Source organism: Python bivittatus, unplaced genomic scaffold, assembly GCF_059951505.1.
Source record: "Python bivittatus isolate LINGU-HERP-01145 unplaced genomic scaffold, Pbiv_v1 ctg000310_np1212, whole genome shotgun sequence".
NCBI lineage: Eukaryota > Metazoa > Chordata > Lepidosauria > Squamata > Pythonidae > Python > Python bivittatus.
The window spans coordinates 4,697,045-4,710,089 of NW_028277054.1; positions in this window are offsets into that span (position 1 = coordinate 4,697,045).

A 13,045-nucleotide genomic window follows, 5' to 3' on the forward strand; every position below is an offset into this window, starting at 1 on the left:
CTCCGACGCTGAAGTTGTGCAAGCAGAGAGGCCTGGAGCTGCTTTCAAGCTGGTGCAGAATTCTTTCTTGAAAGCATCCTCAGTTAAAACATGGAAGCCAGAGAGGCTGCAGCCTGCTGGAAAAGAAAGGATGGGGCAATGGCAATCACCTCATAATTAAGGAGGTGCCAGGATACAACATGCCACATGAATTCCTCTGAAATTCTCTTCTCCTTTGAATAAACACCAAAAGCAAATTGTCTTTCATCAAACTGAGAAACAAGGCAGGAGAAATGCCTCTGTGGCAAGCTCTTTTTTTCCCCTTGAGTTGAACTCAGTTCCCAAAGACTACATAGACTGGTGTTTCTCAACCTCAGCCACTTTAAGAAGTGTGGACTTTAACCCCAGAATTCTGGGAGCTGAAGTCCACACATCTTAAAGTGGCTGAGGCTGAGAAACACTGACATAGACACTTCTACATAGTTTCTTGGCAGCAGTACATACATGGTTTGTCGCTGCTTACATCTTTTATTTATTTTTTTTAATTCCCAGTCTACAACCCTAAGATTTCTGGGTGGTCTCCCATCCAAATAATTCCCCATCATGATATAAACTAAAATAAAGTTAAAGATGTCTGCAGGGTGTGCATGAAGCAGTGAGTACACACACACATCCATGCATGGTTCATCATTCCCTTCTTCCACAATGTTTTTCAGATTTACCTATCTCACTTTTGTCTAGCTTACCTTCCCTGGTGGCCTCCCATCCACATATCAGTCAGGCTTGACCTTTCTTAGTTTCTGGTCCAGACAAGGCCAGCCAGGTGCTGCCACCTGCTGCAGGCAGTGGTTATAAAGCCCAAACAAGTTTTCTGTTTCCCAGTTCATGCAAATTACAGGATATCCTTTTTTCCCCCTTTGCTCCAATTAACAACACGAGCCACCTTCATCGCCCCCCCCGCCCCTCCACTTACAGAGAAGCTTTACGTTTTTCAGCAGAGGTTGGAAATGGACCATGCTGAGTTTCTACTTGTCAGGAGCTGTTACAAACAGAAAGCCCTTAAACTCAGCCATTGCTCCTCTGTCATATGATAAAGAAACAGCCACCATTTCCTGAATTATACCATATTAAAAAAAAAAAAAAAGCCCAGTGCAAGCTTGGCACAAAAAAAAAAAGGAACCAGCCAAACCATTTATTCTGTCTGCGTAAGGTAGAAGCATTATCCATCTACCTAGGACTCTGTCTTGCACCTACGCGCCAGGCTGCTGCTATAACACATTGTCTCTTGTTCTCTTTACCATTGCCCATATTCCTCTGCTGAAGCTCTACATTCCCATGGCCCAGTCCCATCCCAATAGTTCACAAGTTTTGGCTTTCTCCTTATACTGTCTCACCCCCTCTGCTTCACTCCATCTCTTCTGAGGGGCAGTTTCCTGAAAATAAGAGGCATCCTTTATGGACAAAGGAACTGTAAGATCGGAGAACAAGGAACAATCCTTTAACGTACCGTGTACTCCTTAAAACAAGAAGCAAATGGGGAACTTTGCTGAGCCCAAATTGCAGTGGGCGTGCAGGGAATGCCCTAAAGAACCCACCCTTCCTTATAAATGAACTAACAGGGATTTACATCCCTGATTCTGCATTCAAATTCTCCAAAAGTGACAAAAATTCTGGACGTACAGTCTTAAACAGACCCAGAGGGGGAGGAAGAATTATACATCTCGTCATTTGATTACCTGACTGAGAGCACCAAATGAAAATAAAACGTACCCACAGATTATTGACCTGGACTGAAAACACTGGGAACATGTTTACCTATGATAGCTCCTCTTCTGTCCCAAGACAATGGTGTTCTCTCACTTTGGAGCACGTTGAAAAAGCAACAGATAACAAACTGATCTTCATCATTCTTATGAACTTTAATTCTCTGAAACTGGTGCATATTCAAGACACTTAACAATATTTAATTAGTGCTAAAAAGTATTTAACCAAACCCACACTCACAATCAGGGTGGTTAAAAAAGAAACAAAACAGGTTTTTCACACCTCTTTGGACAACCAGGTATGGGCTAAATAAAGCTCTAACCCATTTGCAAAAGTTAGCAATCCACTTCAGAATGATGTTAATTCAGTCCAGATTTATTGGCCTGCACAGGTTTGAATGAACAAATACATCCCTTTATTTCCTGTCAAAAGGAACATGGAAAAAACGCTTTTCTGGTCACAAAACGTTAATAATGTAAGCTTTAATTCCAAATGTTAAAAAAAAATATTTTAAGTTTCTTAATTGTCAGATGCAAGATTCCAAAGAGTTATAATTTTGTGTGTCTTCTTTTGAAAAGAAAAAAAAGTGGGTTTTTTTCTTCCATTCTGGTCCATATATTAAAAACTCTTTTCAAATGGAACAAATTTATTAGAAGAAACAAAGAGATAAAGGGGAAGGGGAAAGAGGAAGGTCCAAAACAAAATCACTGTTACCATTTTTTTACCAGTTTTTTTGTAATCAGGCGTATCTTAAATGTGGATATGGAATTTAAGACATGGAATTATTCATTAGGGAAAACAGAAACATTTGATAGAATATTATTAATAGCAATATATGTGGCTTCTTTTGACCAAATGTATTTTTGCAATAAGCAGATTTCAAAAGCTTTAAAACAAAGTATATTTTATTATTTATCAAAACGTTGCAAAATTTTGCAAAAACCCTAGGTGGTGGCCTATGGATTTTTCTGGACATAAAAAGAACATTTGCTGGTTCTAACTTCTTGAAATACTAAGTCTGGAGTCAGGCTTGCTTTTAACAATATTAAAAATAGGGATAGGGGAAAATGCCAAGAGATGGGATTTATGTTGGAATAGTTTCCACTACTGTTCACCCGGGAATCTAGACAATCAAAGCTGGATGCATTGATAATTATCAGTGCTACACAATGATAATAGCTAAGTTAAGTAGCATATAAGAGCCAACACTACGTGAAACAAAAACATTTATTATTAATCAAGAAATAACTAAATTGAAATACCTGGATTTAACCTATTCTAGTTTTTTTAACTAAGATATAACCTAACTGTCAGAATTCCTATTTATTTGACTATCAATGTGGGCAAATTTAAAACAGATCTTCAACCGTAGATACTTTTACAGGGCATTTGGAATAAAGTCATGTCATTGGATCAAAGTAGCATAATCCATGAACACATACCTGGCCACTTTTATGTCTGGTCCAGAAGATGGTTAGAAGACAAATGAGACAAGCAACTGTAAACCCTTCACAAGTGTGCTCACAATAGTGTGTCCGGGTGTGTGATTCACAGAGGAGCCATCACATGTCCTCATCCCCTCAGAAGCAAACAGGAAACTAGACAGAGGCATGGATCAGCTTACACTACACATCTGTACTGCGATTAGGCCAAAATTATAAAGATCACAGCATCTTTAGCTCAGAAACCTTACTCCAGGCCAAAAATAAAAGAATGTAACAGAGATTGTTTTAGAGGTCTGAATGAAGGATAACTTAACCGGATAATGCAAAAACCCACACAATATAAGCGTGCGTGTGCGTGCGTGCGTGTACACACACACGCACACACCATATACATTTCCCCCCAGTACAGAACCGTTTGCTCCTTGCAGTGGATTCCATTAATGTACATTGTTGTTCAGAACATGGAGGCCATTTCGTCCTTACGAGATGAGGTGGCAGTGGCCGTCTTCACAGCTGTGGGGAAATTTAACATCCTGATTGCTGCCTGCCCAGCATGAAGAAAGGAATGACTGTGTTTTCTCTAAAGTAGCAGACAGTGTAGACTGTAGGATTATTGGAACTAAGGAAGTGATATTTCCCTCTGCAAAAGAGAATGCAAAGTCCAGAAGTATGCATTCCTAGAATTTGTCTAAAACCTTATTATATTACAAGAAGGTCTTTGTCCATCCAAATTTCACACCAGTCACTCTTCTACTAAGGCATTACTGTTGAATTTGATTTCATCCATTAGTCTGATTCTCACTACTTCTATTCCATTCTCAGATCACCTTAATATTCTCCTAGTTTTCAAGTGTGTTATCAAAACCACAGGACACCACTCATAAAACATCCTATTTCATCTCTGTGAAACCATGTTTTAATTCCTCTGTTCTGAGTAGTTGAAATGATAAAGATGATGATGATGATGATTTCAAAGTACAACTGCTGAAGCAATTTTAATTGGGAAATTTATTGGAAGGCAAGGGATGTATCTCTCTCTGTGTGTGTTGTATATACATACATCTGCTCCCAAATGTGAATGCTTGACTTTTTCTTTAACAGAAACCTCAGTCTCCTTATGTATCTGGAATATAGCAGAGGCCCATTATTTCCAAATAAATTTGAATCATGCCAAGAAGATAGGAAATGTTTGAGCCCTAGATAAATCTTAATTGTAGTACCTATATTGAGTAATTACTGCATTTGGCAAGAGAGGTGCTTTAAATTATATGGCATGCAGCTTTTCCACATAGATATATCTATTTTAAAAACAGATCTTCTATATCTCTATATTTAAGCTAAGCTATGTCAGTTACATATTTACAAGCTTAGGCAACTGCTACAATTATTTCAAAGTATGTTTTAAAGAACGGGAGTGAGGACCAGCTGAGCCAATGTAAGAGACCTTCTCCCCTTTCCCCCCATCATTTTGTGTCAATTGCATCTGAAAGTATTATTTAGAACAAGGCTAGCTGATTATAGCTATGGTTAATTTGGCTATAACGAGGAACAATAGGTGGAACAAACATGGGAGGGAAGGGACGGGGACGTAGAATTATACTATAATTTGGCAGGAGACTAAAAGCACTTAATTTTATAATTTGTCTGCCTCTGAAAATGTCTATGCAAATCTATGCAAAAATATTCAGCAACAGAGGTATTATTTCTGGCCTAGCACTTCATTCCAGTTAGAGCGCCTTTTAAAACCTGCAGTCAGTGGGGCCAGATCGGCTGTTTTATAATACAGTAGTCCTTTTACACCGCGTAAGTGCTTTGAAGTGTTCTTGGTGTAATGGAGAATGAAGGATGCAGTGTAGTGATGTATATTATTTATAGGTTTATACATCGATCCTTTTCTATTTATTGAACTGTGTTCTAGAGACAGATACTGGATATTATTGATACAGTTGAATGAATTTACCAATTGATTCTGCTATTGACAGACCCATTTACAGATACTCAAAACAAAATATACTTTCAAATGAGAATTTCTCTCTATTATCCCTGAAACACTGATCTTTTGTATAGCTGTACTGATCTGCAGCAAAACACTTGTTATATGTACCTATCCTAAAATCTATAAAATAATATTGATAAGAAGAGACAAGCTGAAAGACTTTGTAAAGAAAGAAATGTAGACCGTATTGTGTGTTTGTGTGTACATATATAGGAATAATGGAGTTCCAAAGATTCTGCTTTAAAACTGTAAAAGGGTAAAATGGGAACATTTTGTAACTTTTAATTACTGTACAAATCAATCCTCTAGGATGATTTAGAGTGAACTGTAGATGAACCGTCTTTATGTATTTTCAAGCACAATCATCTTTATCAACCAAATTTCAAAAACTTTTAAATCAGGAAGGATTTATAATTATCCCTATGGGTTTGCATTTTTAGTTTGAAAGTACGTGTGAAAATAAGTCCTCATCATATAGAAAGATTATTAATTAAATTGATTACCTCCCATTTAACATGCATTTATAAATGGATCTCTTAGCCACTTCTAACAGCACAAGAGATAAATTGTACACCAGTGCTAGAAATAACAACAGATTCTTGTTAATTGTTACTGGGGAGGGGGTTATTTTCTTTAAAGATGCTTAGCTTCTTTTGTATGTTTTTCCTTCTGTACTTAGACAACAGAGAATCTGTAATTTCAATTCTTTCTTTTAAAATCTCCAACCATTCAGGAGATTCAAGATGAACGAAAGAACAAATGGTTTTAATTCACCTCTTTCTCTGCTTTTTCTGGCCCTTCCGTTCTACTTGAGTTAGAGAGTAGGGTTCTTTTCTCTGATAAAAGACTCCAGATATATTTTCCCTCTTCCTCTACAACACATGCTCAAACCATCAACAAAACAGGCCTTCTAAATATCTCCCTCCCCCCAGATAAAAATATAGTAAAGGTGTGTTTGAGGGTGAGGTGGGAAGCATCTAATTCCCACTGAAACTGACACCAAAGTAGGACGGGGGGCGGGGGGGAATGGAGTGTTTGATGGCTGAGGGTATGACTGCTTTCTTCCCCCATCTCCTCCCTCCCCAGGTGACATTCATGGAATAAATGACCTGGACTCTTTGTCGGGTGAGATGGAGCTGGCGGTCAGTTTCTTGACCAGGAAATGGCTGCTTTCACATAGCACTGGAGAACTGTGTGGCTGAATATTCTCCATTCAAGCAATATTCCTCATGATTGGGTGTAGGGTTCACCGCATCCTACAAAGCTAAATCAGGATCTCTTTTCCGATTCCCTACAAGAAAATGCTGTTTTGTTTTATTTTTCATTTTTAAGAATTGCTATACTGTCACATCTCATATTCTGGGTTTCAGGAAAGAGAAAAAAGGAGATCCTTTCCCTTCCAATGGAAATATTACGATACTTTCCCTTCCAATGGAAATATGACTTCTGGTGGGGAGGGTGGACTTCAGGGGAAAAGGTTATTGAGACAAAAAGGGCTAATGCACTGAGACAGAAGGGAATAGAATTTGGAGGGATTCTATCAAAGAGTCTGGAAAGGAAAAGAGAAGTAAAAATAGGCACCGAATGACACAAATGTATGTGGAGAAGAGAACTGAAAAAGAATACAATGAACATTAGAGAGAAAGTAGCAAAATATATAAAAGGAAATAAATGGAAGGTGTCCCAATGCAAGAAAAAGACTTTTAAAAAATCACAATGATCAGGAAAATATCTATATATATAGGATGAAGAGAGTGTTAGGATACAAAGATAGACAGACAGACAGACAGACAGACAGATGATAGAGAAAGAGAAAGGAAAGCATATCCTTTGAAGTCCTAATGTTGAGCAGAAAGGAGCTGGTCATTGTTGGAGCCCAACTGAATACACCTCCTCAGAGAAAGAAGTGAGCTGCTGCTCAGTGAACAGCAAAAAGCTTTAGAGTGATATATAACCAAGGCTGAAATGTCGGGGAAAGGGGCATAAATGAGAGACAGCTTCCTGAAAAGCAGGTTGCTTGAGAAATGGCAGGCCAGCTCCATGAAGCTTCACTGCTAGGCCACACCAGTAGGGGGAGCCGTAGAGGACAATCAGGGGCAGAGTCCCTGCAGTAGTGGAAGAGTTCCTGAGACATAAAGACACAAGTGCACGCATGCACACTCACACATGCACACACACCAGGCATCAAGAAAAAAAGGTCACTGCAGAGAAACGAGGTCTCACTCGACAACAACCGAAGCATACCCAACAAAGACACACACATACACAAGCAATCAGATCTACCCACCCATTGATGGAATACACCACAAAACAGCATGGTGTTCCTCATGAAGGGCCTTCTTGAACCACATCAGATGTACAGGCACTCGCTTAAAAAAGGAGGAGGAAGGGGAGGAAGAGGAGGTGGTGGCAAATGCACTAAAGAGGCATTTAATTTACAGCAGGCTGAGGTGCACCAAACATCTATGCATTAGGGTTCACCATAAACCACACATGGATTCCACATCACTCTTCTATATTCAGGTTCACCTGATGTGATACCTTCAGCCACTATGTCATAGAATGAGGGTGGCTGAAGGGATTTGCCCCCTATATGTTTTCAATAAATGCTTATTGGCAGATTTAGGATTCTAATCTAGATTACATACTGTGAGAAACCCAGGGGATTCCTTATCAGCAAACAGAACACAACAGTATAATTCCTAAGGACTAAGTCCAACCCTCACAAAATGAAGAATCCTAGCATTTTAGCTCCTATTCCTCTTATGGAAATGGAAAGGGAACTGTAACTCTCAGTTCCCTTCGCCATTCCCATCAAAGGACTGCCATCCACAATATATTGCAGCCGTTCCCTATTAATTTTTCCAGATGATGAAAAAGAAGCTTTGCATATACAGAGCAAATGTTTCAGGAGTGGGCCTATTATAGCGAGGAAAGTGTTGTATGAGATCCAAACTTGCAATAGCCTTCAGTACCAGAACTTCAGAACAACCCTCTGCAACCTTATAGCTGTAAAGATCCATCCCAGGTAGAAGCTGACGGAGGCAGGAAAAGGGACAATCGTTCGGGAGGAGCGTCTGTGATTAAAGTCCTTGTTAAGAAAAAGACCTGCTCAATTACATTAACACTTACTCAAGGCCACAAGATCTTGTATCACTGTTTACCCCTTAATATACTTTAATCATCCTTTAATATATATTCAGTGTGTATATCCAAGAGAATTTAATGCAAATTACTGTAAAGAGCCTTGGTGCCTTTATTCACATTACTGTACTCCAAATCAAAGTGATAAAGTGCAGGTTTTGTTTTTTACCCGTTAGTCTGTTTGTACAAGAAGTGAGGATTCTGTTTCATGTCAGGGGATGTTAGTACTTCCAAATTAATTAATGCAGAGTATTAGGGTTGGACATTCAGAGTACCAGAGAAGTAGATGTTTTCCCCCAACTGGATTCACTTATCACAATAAGTGACAGTTTGCTTTAACTACACTTTGTTCAATAAGCTATAATACTTTTGCTCACACTTAATGCTAAGCCATAAACCATAGTTTGCTAGCCACAATGCTGGGTTCCTACATGCCAAGCCAAAACCAAGTTCATTATGGCTTAGTACAGTACCTGAGTACACGCAAGTACATTATGGCTTAGTACAGTACAGCTGTGTACGCAACGGCCATTCCTGCCTGTCTATGAACACCAAAGCACGGGAACAGAAATAACTATTAAATACCTATTAAAATATTACTATGGAATAAAAAGTGTGCAGTTTTCCTGGTGTACTCATATTGGTTCACATTAACTTTTTTGGGAGCAAAGACATTAGAAAGTAATATAATCCATACTGGGAAACATGGACTGCACTCCCATGGAGTCAGTCTGTGCCCCTGAAAGGAGAGGCTCAAATCAGGATATTTAGCATAAGGTAATCAGTTCTACTGGGGGTGAAGTACTCTTAAAAACTCTTTGCCACATACCCATTTCCTCCCCCCACCCCACAATTCAGGCTAGGTAATTTCCCCTTGTCCCCCTGGCTTAGAAATACTCCTAATCCAGTATTGCCTTATTATGTATTTATTTCCCAACAACTGCATACAAAGAGACTTGTAACTCCCTCAACCAACAGTGTAGCAGTAATGCTGCAATTTAGCAGCCAGAAGTAAAAATGTAATGTCTGAAATTAGTACATTCCCCAAGCAGGAAGGAGCGGCGAGTCAGTGTCAAGGTCTTGCACGCTTTCCATCAGAAGGGGCCACGAGTCAAGACCCTCTTCTTGAGGGTTTCTTCAGCAGGGATCTTAGTAGCACAAGCACAGGGATTCAATTTCCCCATGGCAACATCCTGTAAGTGCTCACACGTGACGCAGACACACACCACCACCAGGTATAAGCTCCCCTCCATAGCAAGGCCAGAGAATCATTGCTATGAACTCCAAGTAACTAAGGAGAACTTTAGAAATGCAAATCTGCCTTGGTCATTCCAGGGTTTGGGACAGAGGAAGAAGCAACAAGACTGGTTCACATGTTCCCCAGCTCCATCACTTTCTCCAGTGTGAACATGCAGGAAGGAACAACAGCATCACAGGGTTGCAGAACTGCAGCACTCCACTTACAAGAATTGGGGTGGGGGTTAGAATCTGGATCTGGGGGCCAGAAAAGCTGAAAGCTGAAGTCCATCATTAGATGCAGTCTTTTGCTTCCTTTTGGGGGGAAAGGTTAAATCTCCCCACTCACATATATCCTATATTCTGGTTTTCTTCATCCACTTGCCTCAATCTGCCTGATATTTCAGCTCCAGCAAATCTATAATGCCCCCCCCCCGCCATGCCTCTTTCGTCCAGGAGCTTCTGATAGCTACCACCCCGCTTTAGCCTTCTTCCTTGGTTCTTCTCCTTAACTACATCCTTTGCTCCCAGGATCACCTCTACCCACCTTCTACCTAAATATGGGTTCCCTTCTCTCCCCCCCTCCACTTCCAGGCCCAGTCAGGATCTGACCTCTTCACCCATCCTTACCCCACATCTCTCCTATCCTCCTCCTGACAATCCCTCCCACTCCCAACAATAGCTGCCATGGGCTACTAATAATTATTAATAACATTCATCCTTTCCTCCCTCTTCTCTTCTTCACACCCCCCCTTCCGCGGACAAAAGAGGAGTCCACTTCTCCTTGTATTTATCTGCTTCCCCTCCCTTCTTCGGCCATTGCACCTTCCCACCCCCCTTTATTTCCTACCCGCACCCCCACACACACACTTTGGATCTCCGGACAAACCAAAGCTTTACAGCTTCCTTTTTTCCTCTTACGCAACTTGAGTTTTATTAAGACGAAAATCATATACCGTAGTCTCAGCCTCAGTCCCGTTAAATCACCACCCTTTACATTAAAGCCAGCACCCACAATTCACAGGGTACATGGGGGGTGGGGGTGTCCTAATATTGCAACAACACATATTTACCGAGCATTAATTGCCCGCTTTGCAAAATCGTAAACGCCGGAGATACGAACGCCCTGTCTCCTTGGGTCTCTTCCCTTTCATTTCCCCCCCTTCTTTCTTCCATCGCCAGAGTATCAGAAAGCCGAAAGCGAAAAGACATTTACAGAAAATCCGCTAAAGCTCTTCCTCCGTCTTCCGATTTTATTTCATTTTTATCCATGCAACACTTCTTTACAAAAATGTAAAAAGAGCTACAACCTCTGCTAAATGCACAAAGCCATTTGTAAAAGGAAATAACAGGAAGCAAACACATTGGATTTTTTTTAGTAACCATTGCAAAAAACACCTCCCCTTTTGCAAGGAATAAAAATGTCTTTTAAAACCACGCCGGTATCATTTTTGCCTTTTACTTGCTTTTTCAAAAAATGCATTGTTTTATATTATATATATATATATATATATATATATATATATATATATATGCATCGTCCGTTATTATTTTTCCCTCTTTACATTTTTTTTTTTTTTTGTCCCTTTCCTTAAAGGTTGAGCCACGGACACCACCACCTAAAAAAATAAAAAAATAAAAAAATGCCAGAGAGAGAAAAAAAGAAAGCTCTTGGAAGGAACAATTGCAGCTGCCGGCTCGAGAGACGAAGAGAAAGGAATAGACTGCCGTGTCTCTGTGTGTGTGTGTGCAATAGACCAGCTGCTGCATTAAGCATTTTGCAATCAATAAAGAGCGGGTGAGATTTATGCAAAGTGCAGATATTAATATGCAAAGTTTTAAAGATTTTTAAATGGGAGAGAGAGGGAAGGAGACGGAAAGGAGGAGGCGGGGTGGGGGGGATTGCATAGAGACTGCACCTACCTCTGCTTCCATCGGTGGGCGCAAGCTGACTCCTCCATGCGCGCATGGGGGCAGCCCAGATACACAGGGACTGAGGGGGAAGCAGCAGCAATAGCAGAAGCGGCGGCGGCGGCGGCAGCAGTCAGAGCGCGAGCCTAGGCGCGCGCTGGATTCTCTCCATCAATTCCCCCTCCCCTCCCCATTCCCGGCGACGGTTGCCCAGGCAACGAGAAAGATGCAGCAGCATCAGCACCAGGATAAAAGATGGTCAGGGCAGCAACAGCAGATGGGGATGGAGAGGGGGCGCGCCTGAAAGGGAGCCCTTATTGAAGGCGGGGGGGTGTGTGTGTGGAGAACAGATAGGGAGGGAAGAAATAAGGGATCCTCCGTATTTTAAAAATTCGAGGGGAGGGGGAAGAGTTCCAGAACAGTAACACAGAAAGGAGGAAGAGAAAGAAAGGTTTGGGGAGATGATAGAATGAAAGAAAATACCCAGACTGTTCCAACTTGGGGTGTAGTATGAAAAATATGGGGGAAGGGTCAATTTAGGAAGTGGGGGCAGTTTAGGATTTGAAGTCTTTAGAAGTGGGTAATGAAGGGAAATAATAAAGTTTGGCCAGGAAATAAGCACTATCAAACTTTAGGATACGGTGGAATCCTAAGATATGAGATAAGGGAATATGAAAAAGGCTCCAGGGTTTGACGGGAGGGGGAGTTCCCTAAATTTGGGAAACTGTAGGAAAAAGTTCACCCAGAATTTAAAACTGGGTGCATTAAATAGAAGAGGTGGAGAGAAGTTTATATGGTGACAAATTAACCATTAGATATAGTTAAATTTATGCATGCGTAACTCAGGATCCTGGAACTGTAAAAAGCATGAATGTGCATGGTCATCTGTGTGCAAATGATGTGCAAGATGTGTATAACTAAAGCCTTTATAAAAATATTGACTGGCTGTTAAGTTATACCTTTCTCCTTCATTTGCAACATTATACTTTCATTGATTATGCATAAGAGTTTAAAGGTCCTATTAATAACTAATAGTTTTCCTTCCATACATTGGCTTCCATTTATTTAAGCCTATCTCCTGGAAATGAAAAGTATTCTTTGTGTTCTTCATCCAAGGGGCCATGGAAAAAAATCTGCCAGTTTGGAACATAACACTGTAACATATTGAAAAGATTGAATCAAAATCTAAATGTCCTGCATTGCGCATATTGGCGATTTTAATATAATTACTATTTGAGAGAATTGAAGCAATATTTAATATGGAAATTAAGATATTAAAACAGATACCTTTTAAAAATCAATTTAATATTCAGGATTAAAATGATTGCATCCAGTCATTATATGCAAAAATATAGACAAAATTATTAGAATTTTTAGTAAAAGCTGCTGAGAAAGCCAGGCTGTTCCATTATTCCAAATAATATGGAGCAGATATTATGAGTAATGTGTAAATTGTAGTAAAGGATTATATGCATATTCAGATTTAAAATTTATTTACAAAACAATGTTCTATCTGAGTCTTCTAGGTACAAGGCATAACATATGCAATATTTCTGTATATTATTCAGAA